The sequence below is a fragment of the Pongo abelii genome, chromosome 13 (genome assembly GCF_028885655.2).
Source record: "Pongo abelii isolate AG06213 chromosome 13, NHGRI_mPonAbe1-v2.0_pri, whole genome shotgun sequence".
NCBI classification, from domain to species: domain Eukaryota; kingdom Metazoa; phylum Chordata; class Mammalia; order Primates; family Hominidae; genus Pongo; species Pongo abelii.
In genome coordinates, this window is record NC_071998.2 from 88,051,639 (window position 1) to 88,069,512 (window position 17,874).

The window sequence follows — 17,874 nt, forward strand, 5'->3', positions numbered from 1 at the left end:
TGGACAGCAGAGTGAGACCCTGTCTCAAAAATTTTTTTTTCATATTTTTCTTTTTCTGACAGCTGAAATGAAAATAAAAGAGAGTGCTGGGTCAGAGCTTGATGCTAGACCAAGCTCAGATTTCAGTGAGTCTGAGCTTTGGCCACTAGCCTCAAAGCTACGCACAAAGGAGAAAATTATGCAGGGACAACAGAAATACCTCTGAGACCCATGATTACCAAGAAAGTAGTCAGTGTGGGGGGAGGACAAAACCAAGTAACTGTTGAAACCAGAGGGTATGGTGGAAGGAATTGTTTCATTTTGGAGACCAGTATCATTAGCTTTTACTAAAGCAGATTCTGAAGTAACTGACTTAGGAGCAGGGTCTTTGGTTTTGTATGCTACAGGGTACAAGAGCATGTTTGGGTCAATGAGGGACCCACAGTTCACTATTGAACATCACAGATGGCTATGTATGATGCAGACACAGAGGAGGTTATTTCCGAGGGAACAGCCAACCTGGTGGATTGGAAAAAAGCCACTGTAAGGTCTGTTTACCCTGAAAAGGGAAACTGTCCCTCTCCCCCTGTAAATGCCAAGTGGAGCAACCCAGATGAAGCAATTGATATCCTTCATATGTAAGCCATGTGGGACTGGTTTTCTGATGAATGAATATTCACCTGCTGAATGTGCCTGTTACCCGGGTCCTGGTAAATGCTGTGGTTAAGGGGACCCTTCTGCATGGGCACCTCGTGTAACTTTAAAGTCTGTAAAATCCAGCTACGATCAGAGAAGCCTTATGTAATTTACAGCTTTCCCGCATGGGGCTTACAGATGCTAATAAAACATTAGGGTAATTAACAAGAGAATGGGGAAAGGCAAAAGGGAGAGTCAAATGTTCATCCCAGGAAGTGGAAATTTTTAAATTTAAAAAATAAAAACATTTTTAAATGTTATTAAGAAATAAGGTGAATGTTTTTAAAAATTGATAAAGGTGAAACACAGGGGAAAAGGAAAGGAGAGAGTCATGGGACTCATCCCAGCAGGGTGGAAATCTTTAGACGGTTATTTAAAAATGGAATGAATAAATAACTTGATGGAGTTGAAACAAAGGTCTTAATGTAATACTATCAAAGGTTGGATGGACCAAAGGGAATCCGGCCCCCATTCCCCAATATTAAAGGATCCCAAACCAGTTTTCTGTATTTTCCCCAGTTTGGAGGAATTTTAAAAGGCAAAAAGATTACTATGAGAAATCCCACCTGGAATTGCCTGGGGCAATAGACTGGCTAATCAAGGTAACCAGAGACTAGAGTCACTTGGCCAGACCCTTGCTGGAGACCAAAAGCCTTTTATATAAGAGAGGGTGAAAGTGGTTTGGGGATGGAGAGAGAAGTTCCTGGGACTAGAACATAAAAATGTAGGCGTTGATAAGATTAAGAAAGTTGGAATGTTTACACCGCCTTCATGTAAAGTAGTTGTGTTTCCTTTACTTAAATGTTTTATAGGAACAGACATTGTATGTGAGTGGGGAATATTCTCCCTACTTATTTCTGGAAAACAGAAGGCATGTAAACCATCCTAAAAGCAATATTAATTGGACATGCTAAAGGGGAACCAGTAAGATTACCTGAGCCCACACAGAAGACAGCAGAAGCTGGAGTGCCTGGAGGGACAGATTCTCCACTTGAGTACCCAGTACCCAGAAGAGCTCCATCATCATGAAAAGAAAATGTTTGGCCCAGTGTGGTGGCTCACGCCTGTAATCCTAGCACTTTGGGAGGCTGAGACAGGCGGATCATGAGGACAAGAGATGGAGACCATTCTGGCCAACGTGGTGAAACCCTGTCTCTACTAAAAATACAAAAATTAGCTGGCATGTACCTGTAGTCCCAGCTACTTGGGAGGCTGAGGCAGGAGAATCGCTTGAACCTGGGAGGTGAAGGTTGCAGTGAGCCGAGATTGCACCACTGCACTCCATCCTGGTGACAGAGTGAGACTTGGTGTAAAAAAAAAAAAAAAAGAAAAGAAAATAGTTGATACAGGGACATGCTACTGGGGGAATGCAGGGAGGCACCCACCATCCCCACAAGCAGGTGGCCTCTTTTCCTCCAGGATTGACTTTGAAACCATCTGAGGAGCTGCTGGTACCGATTTCCACTTGCCCTACAAATACCTCTTTACTGAGTGATAAACAACTGCTTGGTTTGTGGATGGCAGTTCCAGGCAAGGGGACAACATTCTGTTTGTAAGCTGCCACTCTGTTTGTAATCTGCCACTCTGATCAAGGAAGTCAAAAGCAAATCAGCTCGGTGGCCAACCTGCATGCTGCTTTCCTAGCAGTGACTAAGCAGTGGCGAAGCCTCTATGTCTGGTTTTCACTGACTCATGGGCAGTGGCCAATGGCCTGGCGACATGGTCAGGTAGAGGGGCAATGGAAACCTGGCCTGTTAAAGGGATGCCCATATGAGGCCCGACCCTGTGGAAATCTGAAGGGTGCACAAAAGTAACACATCGAATGCCCATCAGAAAATCTCCCCTCCAGGCTGGAAAGTTGCCTGGAATTGGCAGATATCCCTGTTTGCTGTTCTCACTTAGGGTGGCCACCTGGGTCCGTGAAACGAGTGGCTATGGGAACAACAGCAGTGCAGAGACAGGCTGAGTCTAGACACGTTCCTCTTGCACCCTCTCAGGCACAAAATGCCAGTAAGAACTGTTCTGTCTGCCCGCAAGACAGACAGACACTGCCGATGGCTCCGGGATAGGCTCCTTGGCGGGAAGGCCCTGAACACAGCTGCCAAGTGAGACTGATGGGGTGGCCCTCGGGGCTACACACGGGTTCTGATGGGAATGGATGCTGGCTCTGGACTGGGCTTGGCTTACCTGGTGGGAGATGCAAGGACTCAGGGTGATCTCCAGAGCAGTAGATACTACACAGATGTGGAAGCGTACCATCATTTCTCCAGAGGAAGGAACACACGGTACAGCCCATGCTGTCTGACAGTGGGAGGGAGAGGTCCCCCTCAGAGTTGTAGTTTGAGAGGGAAGTGGAGTGGGCCTTGGTTATCTGAACCAGGGGGAGATAAGAGCATGAAGGACTGGCTGACCTGCCTTCACAAGTGTGCACTTATATGTACCAGGAGTGGAGCTAAAGAAGGGTCCCCATTCAGTTTTCCTCTATTTTTCTAGTGGACCTGGGAAAGGAGAGGCAGGGAGGATGCTGGTATGACTGCAATTCTTGACAAGGGAAGAGTACACTAGTATAATGACTATGATTTTTTCCTTTTTCTCCACATCACCTCAGGTTTCTTTTTCCCCTACCTGATGCAGTGGTCCTAGGATGAGGGCTACAAGTACAAGTGCAGGAAGCAGGGATGACTCCTAAGCAACAAACTGTAGCTGTGTTTCTCAACTTTATACCAGCATTTCTAAGGGCCTGATAGAAGTGGGTTGTACAAAATTTGGGTTCATTAGTTTATACCTATGTAACCTTACCTCATCTGAGTGGGAGTGACAGTGGACTGGGGGGAAGCACTCGCTAGGCTAATATTGCTGCCTGCAATCTAGACCACCACTGTGGTGATATATATATATATATGTATATATAATATGTGTATATATATATATATACATATATATACACACACACATACATATATGCCTGTGTGACAGAGACCCCTGTCTCAAAAACATAATACATAATTTTTTATATAATTTTTTATTTTTTGAGACAGAGTTTTGCTCTTTCACCCAGGCTGGAGTGCAGTGGTGTGATCTTGGCTCACTGCAACCTCCACTTCCCGGGTTCAAGTGATTCTCCTGCCTCAGCCTTCCAAGTAGCTGGGCCACCATGCCTGGTTAATTTTGTATTTTTAGTAGAGATGGGGTTTCATCATGTTGGCTAGGCTGGTCTCAAACTCCTGACCTCAAGTGATCTGCCCACCTCAGCCTCCCAAAGTGCTGGCATTACAGGTGTGAGCCTCTGTGCCTGGCCTTTATATAATTTTTTTTTTTTTTTTTTTTTTTGAGACAGAGTCTTGCTCTGTTGCCTAGGCTGGAGTTCAGAGGCCCAATCTTGGCTCACTGCAACCTCCGTCTCCCAGGTTCAAGCGATTCTCCTGCCTCAGCTTCCCAAGTAGCTGGGATTACAGGCGTGTGCCACCATGCCTAATTTTTGTATTTTTAGTAGAGACGGGGTTTCACCATGTTGGCCAGGCTGGTCTTGAACTCCTGACCTCAAGTGAGCAGCCCGCCTTGGCCTCCCAAAGTGCTAGGATTACAGGCGTGAGCCACTGTGCCTGGCCTTTATATACATTTTTTATATAAAATTTTATATAATTTTTTTTGAGACAGGGTCTCGCTCTGTCACACACACTGTCATGGCTCGCTGCAGTCTTGACCTCTTGGGAACAAGTGATCCTCTCACTTCAGCCTCCCTCATAGCTGGGATCACAGCTGCATGCCACCATGCCTGGATAATTTTTGTGTGTTTTGAAGAGATGAGGTCTCCCTGTGTTGCCCAGGCTGGTCTCAAACTCCTGGGCTCAAGAGATCTGCCTGCTTCGGTCTCCCAGAGTGAGGGGAGTACAGACAGTGGTGATTTTAATTTCCCTTCCAAAGGTGGAAAAGTTTGGATATTAATGGAGAGAAAGGAATGGTAGCTGAGTGTAAAGAAATGAATAAATGGATTATAAATTGAGGGAAATCCAATATTACATGAACACCTTGAAAGAAGCTCAGAGCAAGAGACTGTACTGTCTCTTAGCTCAATGATCCCAGATGCCTGAAAGGATGAAAGATGTGTATGCCGAGACCACTTGCTTTTGGAACCTGGCAAGATGGACCGGAAGCCTGCAAACCTGAATGGCCTTGCCCTGGCAGACATTCATACAATCTGATGGACTGGACTAATTATTAGTGACTGAACTGGATTCCACTAATGTAGCAGTATCTTTTGAGTTGCATGTCCTTTGGTTGTAAGAGACCCTGGTTCAAAGACTAGGGGTGGACTGTGATTGGTCTTCAACCCAATTCCTGACTTACAACTCCTAAAATCCTTAGAAACACCAAAATAATGGGTTTTTGTATGCAAATGAGTAGACTGGTGGCTGGTAGCCACTAGATAGCTTCAGGATGGGGGCTGGTCACCAGAAAGGCCAAGGCAGGCTTAGGATTGGGACTTTGAGCCACGTCTGGAGAGGGGAGAAAAGTCTAAGGCTAAGCTGAACACCAGTGGCCAATAGTTTAATCAATCATGCCTACTTAATGAAACTTCCATAAAAACCCAAAAGGACAGGGTTCGAAGAGGTGGTGCACCCAGGAAGGGCGTGGAAGCGCCACACCCCTTACCCCATACCATGCCCTATGCATTTCTTCACCTGCATCCATTGTAATATCCTTTTAAATAAATGGGCAAATGTAAATAGGTGTTTCCTTGAGTTCTGTGAGCTGCTGTAGCAAATTAACAAAACCCAAAGAGAGGGTCATGGGAGCCCCATCTTGAAGCCAGTTGTTCAGAAGTTCTGGAGGACTAGACTTGTGACTGGTGTCTGAAACGGGGACAGTCTTGTGGGACTGAGCCTTCGACCTGTGGGATTTGAGGCTATCTCCAGGTAGATAATGTTGGGATTGAATTGGAAGACACACAGCTGGTGTCCACTGCAGCAATGATTGCTTCCTTGCTGGTGGGGTAAAATCCCTGCACATTTGGTCCACAGAAGTCTTCTCTCTGCTCCAAGGATTCCACATGGACCTTTAAATGAATCTGAAGTCCTCTAAGGATAATAGAATTGTCAACTATGCTCCCAATTCCACTTTGGAAAAGGAAGTAGGTGTGAGGTAGAGGGTCTTGAGGTGTCCATGAAGCCATCTCATTCCCTTATAGAGGGAATCTCAGAAAGTATGGCCACTTACTCTTCTCCAGATCCCATCAGGAAAAAGAGAAGTCCTGAATGATGTTACGTAAAAGTACACCATGCTACCCATTGTCTCAGAAGACATTCTGACCAAGGCTACTGGTGCCTTTTTTTTTTTTTCTTGAGATGGAATCTTGCCCTGTCACCCAGGCTGGAGTGCAGCAGCACAATCTTGGCTCACCGTAACCTCCGCCTCCCAGGTTCAAGCGATTCTTCTGACTCAGCCTCCCGAGTAGCTGGGACTACAGGCGTTCACCACCACACCTGGCTAATGTTTGTACTTTTAGTAGAGATGGGGTTTTACCATGTTGGCCAGGCTGGTCTTGAACTCCTGACCTCAAGTGATCCGCTCACCTTGGCCTCCCAAAGTGCTGGGATTACAAGCATGAGCCACTGCGCTTGGCCATCCTGGCACCTTTCATCATGAATGGAACGTGCCCTGCCGATTCAGGTTTTCAGCCCTAACCATTTGTCAGGTAGCTCTGCTCTAGCTTACCCTATTGTGACCTGGTGTCTGGTCTCCATTTTCAAGGAGTTGCGTCACTGCACCGTGGAACCCCAGGCTCCTGCACAGCGACTCCTGTTGGTGATTTCTAAATAATGGCTGAGGTTCCCACTCGGGGAGAACAGGTCATGGTGTGGATGGGGCAGCTATTGGAGGCCTGCAGCCTTGGAAGTTTCAACTCAAACACCCCCACCACCTTAGAGTTCCTCCTCAGGGACAAAGCATCCATTTTAGCAGATGAGTAAAGGACCCATCTGCTGCCCACCACCAAAGGCAGCAGAAAAATGTCTAACATCATAAAGGGCATCAAATAACACACTCTCTTCTATTTAGATCGAATAGACTTAACAGATCTTCTATTTAGATCTTTTATTTTAGATCTAATATACAATGGACACCTTTCTTTGTCGATATATATAGAGCATTCTACTGTTAGACCACATCGTAATTCATTTAACAATCTCTTTTTCTCCTGTTGATGGACATTTAGATTTTTTTCACTTACAAACAACACTGCAATGAATATCTTTGTGCATGTGTTTTTATAGATGTTTAAAAATATTGTTGTAAAACTAATATCTGGGCCGGGCATGGTGGCTCATGCCTGTAATTCCAACACTTTGGGAGGCCAAGGCAGGCGGATCACCTGAGGTCAGGAGCTTGAGACCAGCCTGGCCAACATGGTGAAACCCCGTCTGTACTGAAAATACGAAAATTAGCCGGGCGTGGTGGGGCATGCCTGTAATCCCAGTTACTTGGGAGACTGAGGCAGGAGAATCACTTGAATCCAGGAGGTGGGGGTTGCAGTGAGCTGAGAATGCACCATTCCACTCCAGCCTGGGCAACAAGAGCAAAACTCCATCTAAAAAAATAAATAAATAAAAATAGAAATAAAACTAATCTCTGGAAATGGAACTACTTGCTGAAAAAAGTTATTTTAACGTGTACTCCCTCTGTAGTTAAAGAGAATGTCTATAACCCTCACAACTCATAAGTCAGCTCACTTTATAGGTAGAACATGACCTAATAGCTGGATTTTCTTTTTTTTTTTTTGAGATGGAGTCTCCCTCTGTCGCCTAGGCTGGAGTGCACTGCAACCTCTGCCTCCCGGGTTCAAGTGATTCTTCTGCCTCAGCCTCCTCAAGTAGCTGGGACTACAGGTGTGTGCCACCACACACAGCTATTTTTTTTTTTTTTTTTTTTTTGTATTTTTAGTAGAGACGAAGTTTCACCATGTTGGTCAGGCTGGTCTCGAACCCTTGACCTCAGGTGATCTGCCCGCCTCGGTCTTCCAAAGTGCTGGGATTACAGGCATGAGCCACTGCACCTGGCTGATGTTTTTTATACAAAATTGAGGGTCTGTACATACAAAACTGGAATGTATTTAATTAACTCCTCACAACATCACACCAACTAGGAATTGCTAATCCAGTCTCCAACTGAAAAACAAAAAGTGAGTTAGCTGTGTGTCCTTGGGCAAGTAATTTCAATTCTCTCTGCTTCTAGTTCCCTAGTAGAAAGAAGTAAATGGCAGTATCTTCCTTCTCTACTACATAGGCGTGATGATCAGTTTTGCTTGTTAATTTGGGTGGGTTACAGTTCCCAGTTACTCAGTCAAACACGAATCTAGGTGGTATGCATGGATTTTGTGGATATGAAGAAAGTCCATATTAGTTAGGTTTAAATAAAGGAGATCATCCCAGATAATCTGAGTGGGCCTGATTCAATCAGTTGAAATATTTTAAGAGCAAAGCTGATGCTTCCCTGGGGAAGAAGAAATGCCACTCATGGGCTTGGCTGTACTGGACAGTCCTAGCATGGTTTTCATGAGAGCCCACCCTACAGATTTTGAACTTGCCTGGCCAGGCCCCACAATTACATAAACCAATTCCCTGTAATAAACCTTGTCACGTGTATCTCCCACTGGCTCTGCCTCTTTGAGCACAATGGGCATGTGTTAGAAACTAAAGTACTATATATCTGCAAGGTATTTTACAGTGCCTCTGGATTGTGTGAGAACACAGTTTATAGTTTCAATGTGCTGGGGAGGATGACAAAATAGAAAGACTGAAAAGATCTCTTGTTGCACACTGCACCTGGGTGAGTCTCATCTGAAGAACGAGTCGTGGTGGTCACTGCAGGAAGGACTCTGCAGATCCAGAGTGAAGCTGGCATCAGACCCTGCATCATGGTCCAGGTTCTCTGGAAAGAAAGAAAGAAAGGGAACAAATGAATGAGAAAGAAAGAGATAGAGAGAGAAAGAGAGGGAGAGAGAAAGAAAGAGAGAGTGAGAAAGAGAGAGAGGGAGGGAGGAAGGAAGGAAGGCAGGAAGGAAGGAAAGGGGAAAGAAAGAAAGAAGGAAGGGAAAGAAGGAGAGAGAAAGAGAAAGAATAGGAAAGAGAGAAAGAAAGAAAGAAAAAGAAAGAAAGAGAAAGAGAGGAAAAGAAAGATAAAGACAAGACTGAAAAAACACAGGTCTGAGTGCTGGAATGTGGTTTGACTTCTAGCAGGCTGTGTGATATTTAATATAATAATAATAATAATAATCTCTTTGGAACTCCATTTTCTTATTTATAAAATCTAACAGGTAGGAGTTGGGTCTTTTTTTAGACCTAAAAAGGACCTTTTTTTTAGAGCTAACAAGGTTAAACTATGTGTTTGCTTAATATCCATGATTAGGCTTTAAAATCTTTTTTTAATTATCAGCTTTATTGAGGTATAGTTTACGTACAATGAAATTCACCAAATTTAAGTATACATGTTGATGAGTTTTGAATACATACATACAAAATGCATACAATTGTGTCACCACCACCACCATCACAATAATTATTTAGAATATGAAGAAGAACAGAAGCCTGGACCCTGCCAGACACCGATCAGCTATGTCCCTATGGCTTTGCCTTTATTAGACTCTCATAGAATAGATGTATGTATGTTTTTGTGTCTGGCTTCCTTCACTTAGCACAATGCTTCTGAGATTCACGTTTGATCATTAGTGTGTTTTGTTCTAATTTCACACTGGCTATTTGTATATCTTCTAAAATAGACAGTTTATATCCTTTGCCCATTTTTTATTGGGTCATTGATTTTTTTCATCAGAGATGTATAGAAGCATATTTTTTGAAAGGCAATGAATAATATGAAAGTTGATTTTATTTTTCCTAAAGCTTCTTGAGTGCATGTTGTCCCACCAAATTCCCCATTTGGAGCCACCAATGGCTGGAGACACCGTTCTTCATTCTCTACCACCCTGGAGGTGCTTGCTCCCTTCCACTGCCCAGGTTGCCACAGAGGAGCACACCCTGGTGCACCCACACTGGCCTGATTCTCACCAGTGCCCAGGCTGGACAGGGGCTGGGTCCTTGGAGGGGAAAGGAGCGGACAGAGCACCAGCTTCCACCCCTGCTCCTTGGCTCCCATCTTTGGGTGGCTTCCCCAGCTGCAGAGTTGTAGACTCTGGCCTTTGTCATTGTCTCTGAGTCTGTGCACCTGGTCCTGGGACCAGAAACCCCACATGGCCAAATGGGCAGGAGAGGCTCTCCATCTCATTACATTCTGCTTCGTTACTGGCTGTAAACACTCAGAAAACCTCACAGGGCTGGGCATTCTCCACCAAGGCTACTTTCAAATCCTTAGCAAAGAAAGAATGCTAGACAAATCTGTTAGGTTGGAGGAATGGAAAACCTGCTTGGACAGACAAGAAGATTACTCCAGCCCCGCTCACCACCAGAGGCTAACTGAACCCCCCAATCTCATTTCTCTTCTTTCCCAGACTGCACCATTAGGACATGGTGCTGAGAAGAGCCCATCATCTCTCAATGCCCTGCACTGGGCAGTAGGGAGGGAGGGAGGCCTTGATCCTACTGCACTGGGACAGGTGTGTGCCTGGCTACCTAGGGAAATACTGTGGCCCACAAGGGCTAGGCTGCATTGTATGTCATTGACGGGGCATCACCCTTCAGCCGCCCAGTTAAGCAGGCTGTCATGTACCAGCCTCAGTACCCAATCACTAAGTGCACAGTCTTTGGGGGAAAATACATCTTGTTTTCCACACAGCCGACTGACCACACACCGAAGACACACAACCTGCTTATAAACTGGGACTCCCCTGTTGGAATCTTCTGGAAAACTTCAGTGTGCTTCTCAGGCAGGAGTTTACCCTTTAAGCAGGGAAAAATGGAATTTGTGGCTCAGTTTTTCTTTCTATTCTATCTCTAACTAGTCCAAAATGGAATTGAGGAGGAATAAAACAGCAAGGAACTCTGAAATTAGAATGGCAACAATGGAAGAAAATTGTCTTGGTTCAACTCCAATGGCCACCTTAGATCTCTTATTAAGAGCTATTAACTGGAAAATAATTGCGTAATAGCCTTCCTATGATAATTCCAAATTTGTTTGTATTCCAGAATTTCTTTCTAGAATGCTCCAAAATTCCCATCTCTGAACCTATGAAGTCTTCCCTAGAATCTGCAAATTCTCAAAGTCTTTAGCGACTCGCTGGTCACTTGCTGGACAGGGGTTCTGTCGAAGGATTCTGGGGAGTTTGACTCAGTGTTCAACAAAGGCCCTTCCAAAGTTTTAGGGTCTGATTCTGGGATTCCCAAGGGGACCTGGAGCCTTTCTCACATCTTCCTTGTGGAAGAGCACCTGCTTCATCCTCTGCTGCAACACAAAGAACCATTGTGAAGCTCCATGGTGAGTTTCTATGAGTTTATTCCACCACGTGTGGCTCAGGCAGGCATGGATTTACAGGTATGCCTGTGCTATGTTTCATATTCAAATGTACAGTTCCAACAGTTTATCAGCTGTACTCTTTGTCTTCCTTGTGTTCTGTCAAGCATCAAATCCAGTGTCATCTCTGTGTGGGTACCCTGCAAATGCTAATTGGTGGTGACAAAATAATGATGTTGACTGATGAATCATTTGGCCCCATAAAACTGATGAATCATTTGGTTGGAGAGTCCCAGGTTCAGCAGTTATGTAATGTTGCTTCACCAAACAGGTAATGTTTCATACCTCAGAGCAACATGGAACATTTTGCCTTCCAGGGCCTAGTCATTTCTATTCACAGCCGAAAAGGCTTCTCTGAAGAGTAGAACTTGTTTTTTTTTTAAAAAAATCAACCCTGTAGGCAGACGTTTCATGTAAGAGATACAGCTGTTTGCTTTGATTCAGGCTTCTACCAAAACTGCTACCCAAACTCCCACACTGATTGGCAATCAACTGAACAAACAGATGGAGCAAGAGCCTGAATCAGATCATAAAACAAATAAACGAATTCATGTGAGTCTTAACACTTCAATGGTATTGTTCCCACCTTCCTGTGGAAAGGTATGTACATCTTAAAATAAACAGGCTATGGAGGCCTGGCACAGTGGCTCACGCCTGTAATCCCAGCACTTTGGGAGGCCGAGGTGGGCAGATCACGAGGTCAGGAGATCGAGACCAACCTGGCTAACACGGTGAAGCCCCGTCTCTACTAAAAATACAAAAAGTTAGCCAGGCATGGTGGTGGGCACCTGTAGTCCCAGCTAGTAGGGAGGCTGAGGCAGGAGAATGGCATGAACCTGGGAGGTGGAGCTTGCAGTGAGCCGAGATCACACCACTGCACTCCAGCCTGGGTGACAGAGTGAGACTCCGTCTCAAAAGAAAAAAAAAAAAAATTAAAATTAAAAATAAATAAATAGGTAAGTTTTTGGTTAATCAAACATTTGACAATTTTTGACCTCCAAAAGTGCAATTGTATATGGTTCAACCTAATGAAAGGTTTAAGAATTCTCAGAATGTATATGTTTCAGTATAGGTATCTGTTAATATAAAAATTAGCACACTCCTAATACTTGCTTCTGGGCAAATTCATGCTTGTTCTTACTTGGTATCCCTTTTTAGGTAATAAAGAAAATGTATTTCACATGTTTTCTAAAAATTAAAAGTCAAAAATTTTAATTGAAAATTAGAATTTTAAACAATTTTTTTCCTTTGCTACAGAATCCAAAATCCAGTACATTTTGCAAATTGGTGCAAGTTGTGCAGATCTGACCCACTGACCTGTGATAGTCAGTCTACACAATCATGAACAATTTTTTTTTTTGAGACGGAGTCTCATTCTGTCGCCCAGGCTGGAGCGCAGTGGCGTGATCTCAGCTCTCTGCAACCTCCGCCTCCCGGGTTTAAGTGATTCTCTTGCCTCAGCCTCCTGAGTCGCTGGGATTACGTGTGTGTGCCACCACACTCAGCTAATTTTTATATTCGTAGTAGAGACGGGATTTCACCATGTTGGTCAGGCTTGTCTCGATCTCCTGACCTCATGGTCCACCTGCCTAAGCCTCCCAAAGTGCTGGGATTATAGGCATGAGCCACCGTGCCCAACCATGAACAATTTTTAAAACGTGAATTCTTTTTTTTTTAATTATTTTTTGAGACAGGGTCTTACTCTGTCACCCAGGATGGAGGGCAATGGCATGATCTCAGTTCACTGTAGCCTTGACCTCCTGGGCTCCAGCGATCCTTCTACCTCAGCCTCCTGAGGAGCTGGGACTACAGGTGTGTGCTACCACGCTTAGCTAATTTTTATATTTTTGTAGAAGTGAGGTTTGCCATGTTGCCCAGGCTGGTCTGGAACTCCTGGGCTCAAGCAATTTGCCCACCTCGGCTTCCCAAAATGCTGGGATTACAGACGTGAGCCACCACACCCAGCTGTGAATTCCTTTTGATAAGATATGCTCTCTCCAGTTGCCAAAGTCCTCTGTGCTATCTACAGGTTTGCTTGAACATTTGTATTTTCCTATAGGGCCCTCCAGCACTTCAATTTTCCACCTCTGTCTTAGATGACACTGATATCTCATTGCTCCTCCTCCGATGTGATGAAACTTTGATGAAGTCCGAGTGTTAGGAGGGGAAGCCATACTTCCTCCAGGGATTCCACCTTATGGCCACTATTTTTCTCACAGTGAGAACAAAAGGAGACAAGATTCCACGAGAAGATGCTCAGCTTCTCTCAAATCCAAAAGATGCAAATTAAAGTAAGATAACTTCTTATTTTTAACCTCTAAGTTTTATAAAATTAAATAGATTAAATAATATTTAGGGTTGGTGTGAGTGTGGAGAAGTGGGTCCCCTCATTTACTGGTAAGTTGATGTAATTTTGTTAACCAAAAAATTGGGAATATTTATGCTTTGTAAAAAAGTACATACCGTTTGCCTCAATGAATCCACTTATAGTCTACAAAAGTAGTCACACAAGCATGGATATTATATTCACATATTAAAAGATTGTTCTGTAGCATAGTTTATAATATAAAAAAACTGAAAAGAATCTATAAGTTTATCAATAATGAGATTTTAAATTATGGTTACATGTGATGGTTAAGCAGAATGAGTTGTATCTGTGTGTATAGTTGTATCTGTGTGTAATGAAAAGGTGTGCAGGATAACTGTAAGTACAAAAAAAAACAAACTTCAGAACAATGTTTATAGTATGATCCTATTAAAAAACCAAAATAATAATACATTATTTGGCAAAACTCTCCTTCATAAATAAGAGAGGGATAAAGACTTCTTCACACAAACAGAGGGAGGGAGTCCATTACCACTAAATTTGCCTTACAAGAAATACTAAAATGAGTTCTTCAAACTGAAAATGAAAGGCTGCTAATTAATCATATGAAAACATATGAAAGTATAAAATTCACTGGTAAAGGTACATATATAGTCAAAAGTATTAAGAGTAACTTTACAATAACTCATTAAGTGATACACAACATAAAAGATGTAAAGTGTGATATCAAAAACAGAATGTGTATGTGTGTGTGCAGAGCTTTTATACAGGATCAAAGTTAAGTTGTTATCAGCTTAAAATGGACTAATATAACAATAAGATGTTTTAATATGCCTCATAGCAATCATGAAGCAAAAACTTAGCAGATACACTAAGATGAAGAGAAAGGAATCAAAGCATATCACTACTGAAAATCGCCAAATCACAAATAAAGACAGCAAGAGAGGAAAAAAATAGTAGAAGAGCTGCAAACAACCAGAAAACAATGAACAAAATGACAATAATCAATCCTTCTCTATCAATAATTACTTTAAATGTAAATGAACTAAATTTGCTGATCAAAAGACACAGGGTGGCTTTATGGATTTAAAAAATACAAAAACAAGGCCAGGCCTGGTGGTTCACACCTGTAATCCCAGCACTTTGGGAGGCAGATGTGGGTGGATTGCTTGAGGCTGGGAGTTTGAGACCAGCCTGGCCAACATGGCAAAACCCCGTCTCTACTAAAAATACAAAAATTAGCCAGGTGTGGTGGCGAATGCCTGTGGTTGCAGCTACTAGGGAGGCTGAGGTAGGAGAATTGCTCAAACCTGAGAGGCAGAGTTGCAGTGAGTCGAGATTGTGCCACTGCACTCTAGTCTGGGAGACAGAGTGAGACTGAGTCTCAAAAAAGAAAAAAGAAAAGAAAAGAAAAAACAAGACCCAACTATATGTTGCCACAAGAGACTCACTTCACCTTTAAAGCTACACACAGACTGAAAGTGAAGGGATGAAAAAAGATATTCCATGCAAATGGAAAGCAAAGAGCATGGGGTAGTTATACTAGACAAAATAGGTTTTAAGTCAAAAACTAACAAGACAAAGATGGTTATTATATAATGATAGAGGAGTCAATTCATAAAGAGGACAGAACAGTTGTAAATAATATGTGCCCAACATCGGGTACACTTAAATATATAAGGCAAATATTCACAGATCTAAAGGGAGGAATAGATAGCAATACAATAATAGCAAGAGACTTTAATACTCCACTTTCAACAATAGGTAGAACATTCAGACAGGAAAACAGTAAGAAAGAAAACATTAGACTTGAACTAAACTTTAGACCAAATGGACTTAACAGACATAAATAGAACATTCCATCCAACAACAACAGAATGCACATCTTCTCAAGCACACATGGAACATTGTCCAGGACAGAGCAAATGTTGGGCCACAAATCAAATCTTAATAAATTTGAGAAGATATAGATCATATCAAGTATCTTTTTGGACCACAATGTTATGAAACTAGAAATCAGTAACGGGAGAAAAACGGGAAAGTTCACAGATACATGGAAATTAAACATGCTTCTAAGCAATCAATGGGTAAAAGAAGAAATCAAAGGGGAAAATGAAACATTTTGAGACAAAGAAAAATGGAAACAAAACATACCAAAACTTATGGGATGCAGCAAAAGCAGTTCTAAGAGGGAAATTTATAGCAAGAAATGCCTGCATTAAAAAAGAAGAGGCCAGGCATGGTGGCTCACCCCTGTAATCCTAGCACTTTGGGAGGCCAAGGTGGGTAGATCACTAATGCCCAAGAGTTTGAGACCAGCCTGGGCAACGTAGGGGATCCCTATCTCCACACACACACACACACAAATAATAAAACATAAAATTAGCTGGATGTTGTGGTATGAGCCTGTCATCCTAGTTACTCAGGAGGCTGAGGTGGGAGGATCACTTGAGCCTGGGAGGTCAGGGCTGCAGTGAGCCGAGATTGCGCTCTGCACTCCAGCCTGGGCAGCAGGTGAGACCCTGTCTCAAAAAAAAAAAAAAAAAAAAAAAAAGAGATTTGGACTTGATGGTTCTGTGGTAAGCAAAAGAAGTGAGGTGATGGATAGGTTAATTAGCTTGATTTAATCATCCTATATATACACACATCACATTGTACCCCATAAATGTTTATGATTTGTCAATCAAAAGTAAAGAAAAGCAATGTTGAAAGCATTGAGAGAAAAGTTAGGCATTCAAAATGCAATATTTCTCTGAACTGTAGTTTTCTTATTTGTATAAAACACAGCAAAACAAAAAATCATATTGCATATCCTAAATATATATAATTTTTATTTGTCAGTCATACTTGAATGAAGCTGGGAAGGTGCGGAGCTGGGTTGGCGTTGCCTAGGGAGGAAGAGCCACGGCGGGATTGGTCTAGGAGGAGGCCTAGGCCCGGCCTGCGGTGGTGGGTCTTGCCTCGACGGGGCTGCTTCGCGCCCTCTCCTCTGCTCCAGCTTCGCCCACGTCCCCTTGCCAGTGGGCTAGGCACAGAGGAGACCTGCCGGAGCCACGGAGGATGAGGTGGCCCGCAGTGCCAAGAAGATGGACGAGATGGTGCAGGAGAAGAACACGGCCGGAGCACTGGGTTTGTTAACAGAGCTTCAGAATATTCTGGAATTACTGCAGTCCACAGGAACTGGAATGTTACTTAATGTTAGTCTCAAGCAGAGTGCAGATGAAGAAGTTACATCTTTAGCAAAGTCTCTCGTCAAATCCTGGAAAAAGTTACCAGGTGAGCCATCAACTGAGAAAGACCCCAACGAAAAGCGAATAGAACCTGCAATGACATCGCAGAACAGCAAAAGGAAGTAGCTCCAGCGGCAATGTAAGCGGCAGAAAGGATAAGACAAATGCTTGAGATATTTGTTTCATCTGTTCCTTGGCACGAAGCGCTTCTGATTCTGCGCAGATGAAGTACAGGGAGATAGATGCTTGCTGCAGCTCTTCGAACAGGAGATGACTGCATTGAAATGGGAGCTGACGAGGAAGAATTAGGATCTCGAATTGAGGAAGCTATAGATCCAGAAAGAGGGAATACAGGCATGAAGTACAAAAATAGAGTCCAAAGTAAGATATCAAATCTTACAGATGCAAAGAATCCAGATTTAAGGAAAAATGCACCGTGTGGGAATATTCCTCCTGACTTACTTGCTAGAATGACGGCAGAAGAAATGGCTAGTGATGAGCTCAAAGAGATGCACAAAAACTTGACGAAAGAAGCCATCAGAGAGCATCAGATGGCCAAGACAGGTGGAACCCAGTCTGATTCGCTCACATGAGGCAAATGTAAAAAGAAGAATTGCGCTTCCACACAGGTACAAGCCTGCAGTCCTGGTGAACCAATGACAACGTTTCTTGACTGTAATGAATGTGGAAATCAACAGAAGTTCTGTTGAGATGGAAAAATTGGCAAAATATCTGGACCACTAAGAAAACGGATTTTGTAATTAGCTTAAACCTAGGACAAGCAACTAGTTTTCCTGCAAATCAGATTTTGAGAGCAACATACATCCCGCGGGTTAGGCTTTGTTTTTGACCCAGCATCCCTTCCTGAAGTGTCTTCTGTAGTTCCTGATCAGTAGGGAGACCGCAGGATAATTGTATAGGATCTGTTTTAAAACTTTTTTTTCATTTTTATAAATAAGTCGATATTAAACTTTTATAAATTAAACTTCTGGCAATTTATTTTTTTTCTTTCTTAAAGGAAAATATACCCTATTGTTTTTTTTTTGAGACAGAGTCTCACTCTGTCACCAGGCTGGAGTGCAGTGGCGTGGCTCACTGCAACCTCCACTTTACAGGTTCAAGCTATTCTCCTGCTCAGCCTCCCAAGTAGCTGGAACTACAGGTACACACCACCACACCCAGCTA

At 43.1% G+C, this 17,874-nt stretch overlaps 1 pseudogene; it reads left to right on the forward strand.

The window, feature by feature from the left end:
- The first annotated feature begins 444 nt into the window (after positions 1-444).
- LOC100441341 (transcription elongation factor A protein 1-like) lies at positions 445-17,576 on the forward strand (annotated as a pseudogene).
- Positions 17,577-17,874: the final 298 nt, after the last annotated feature.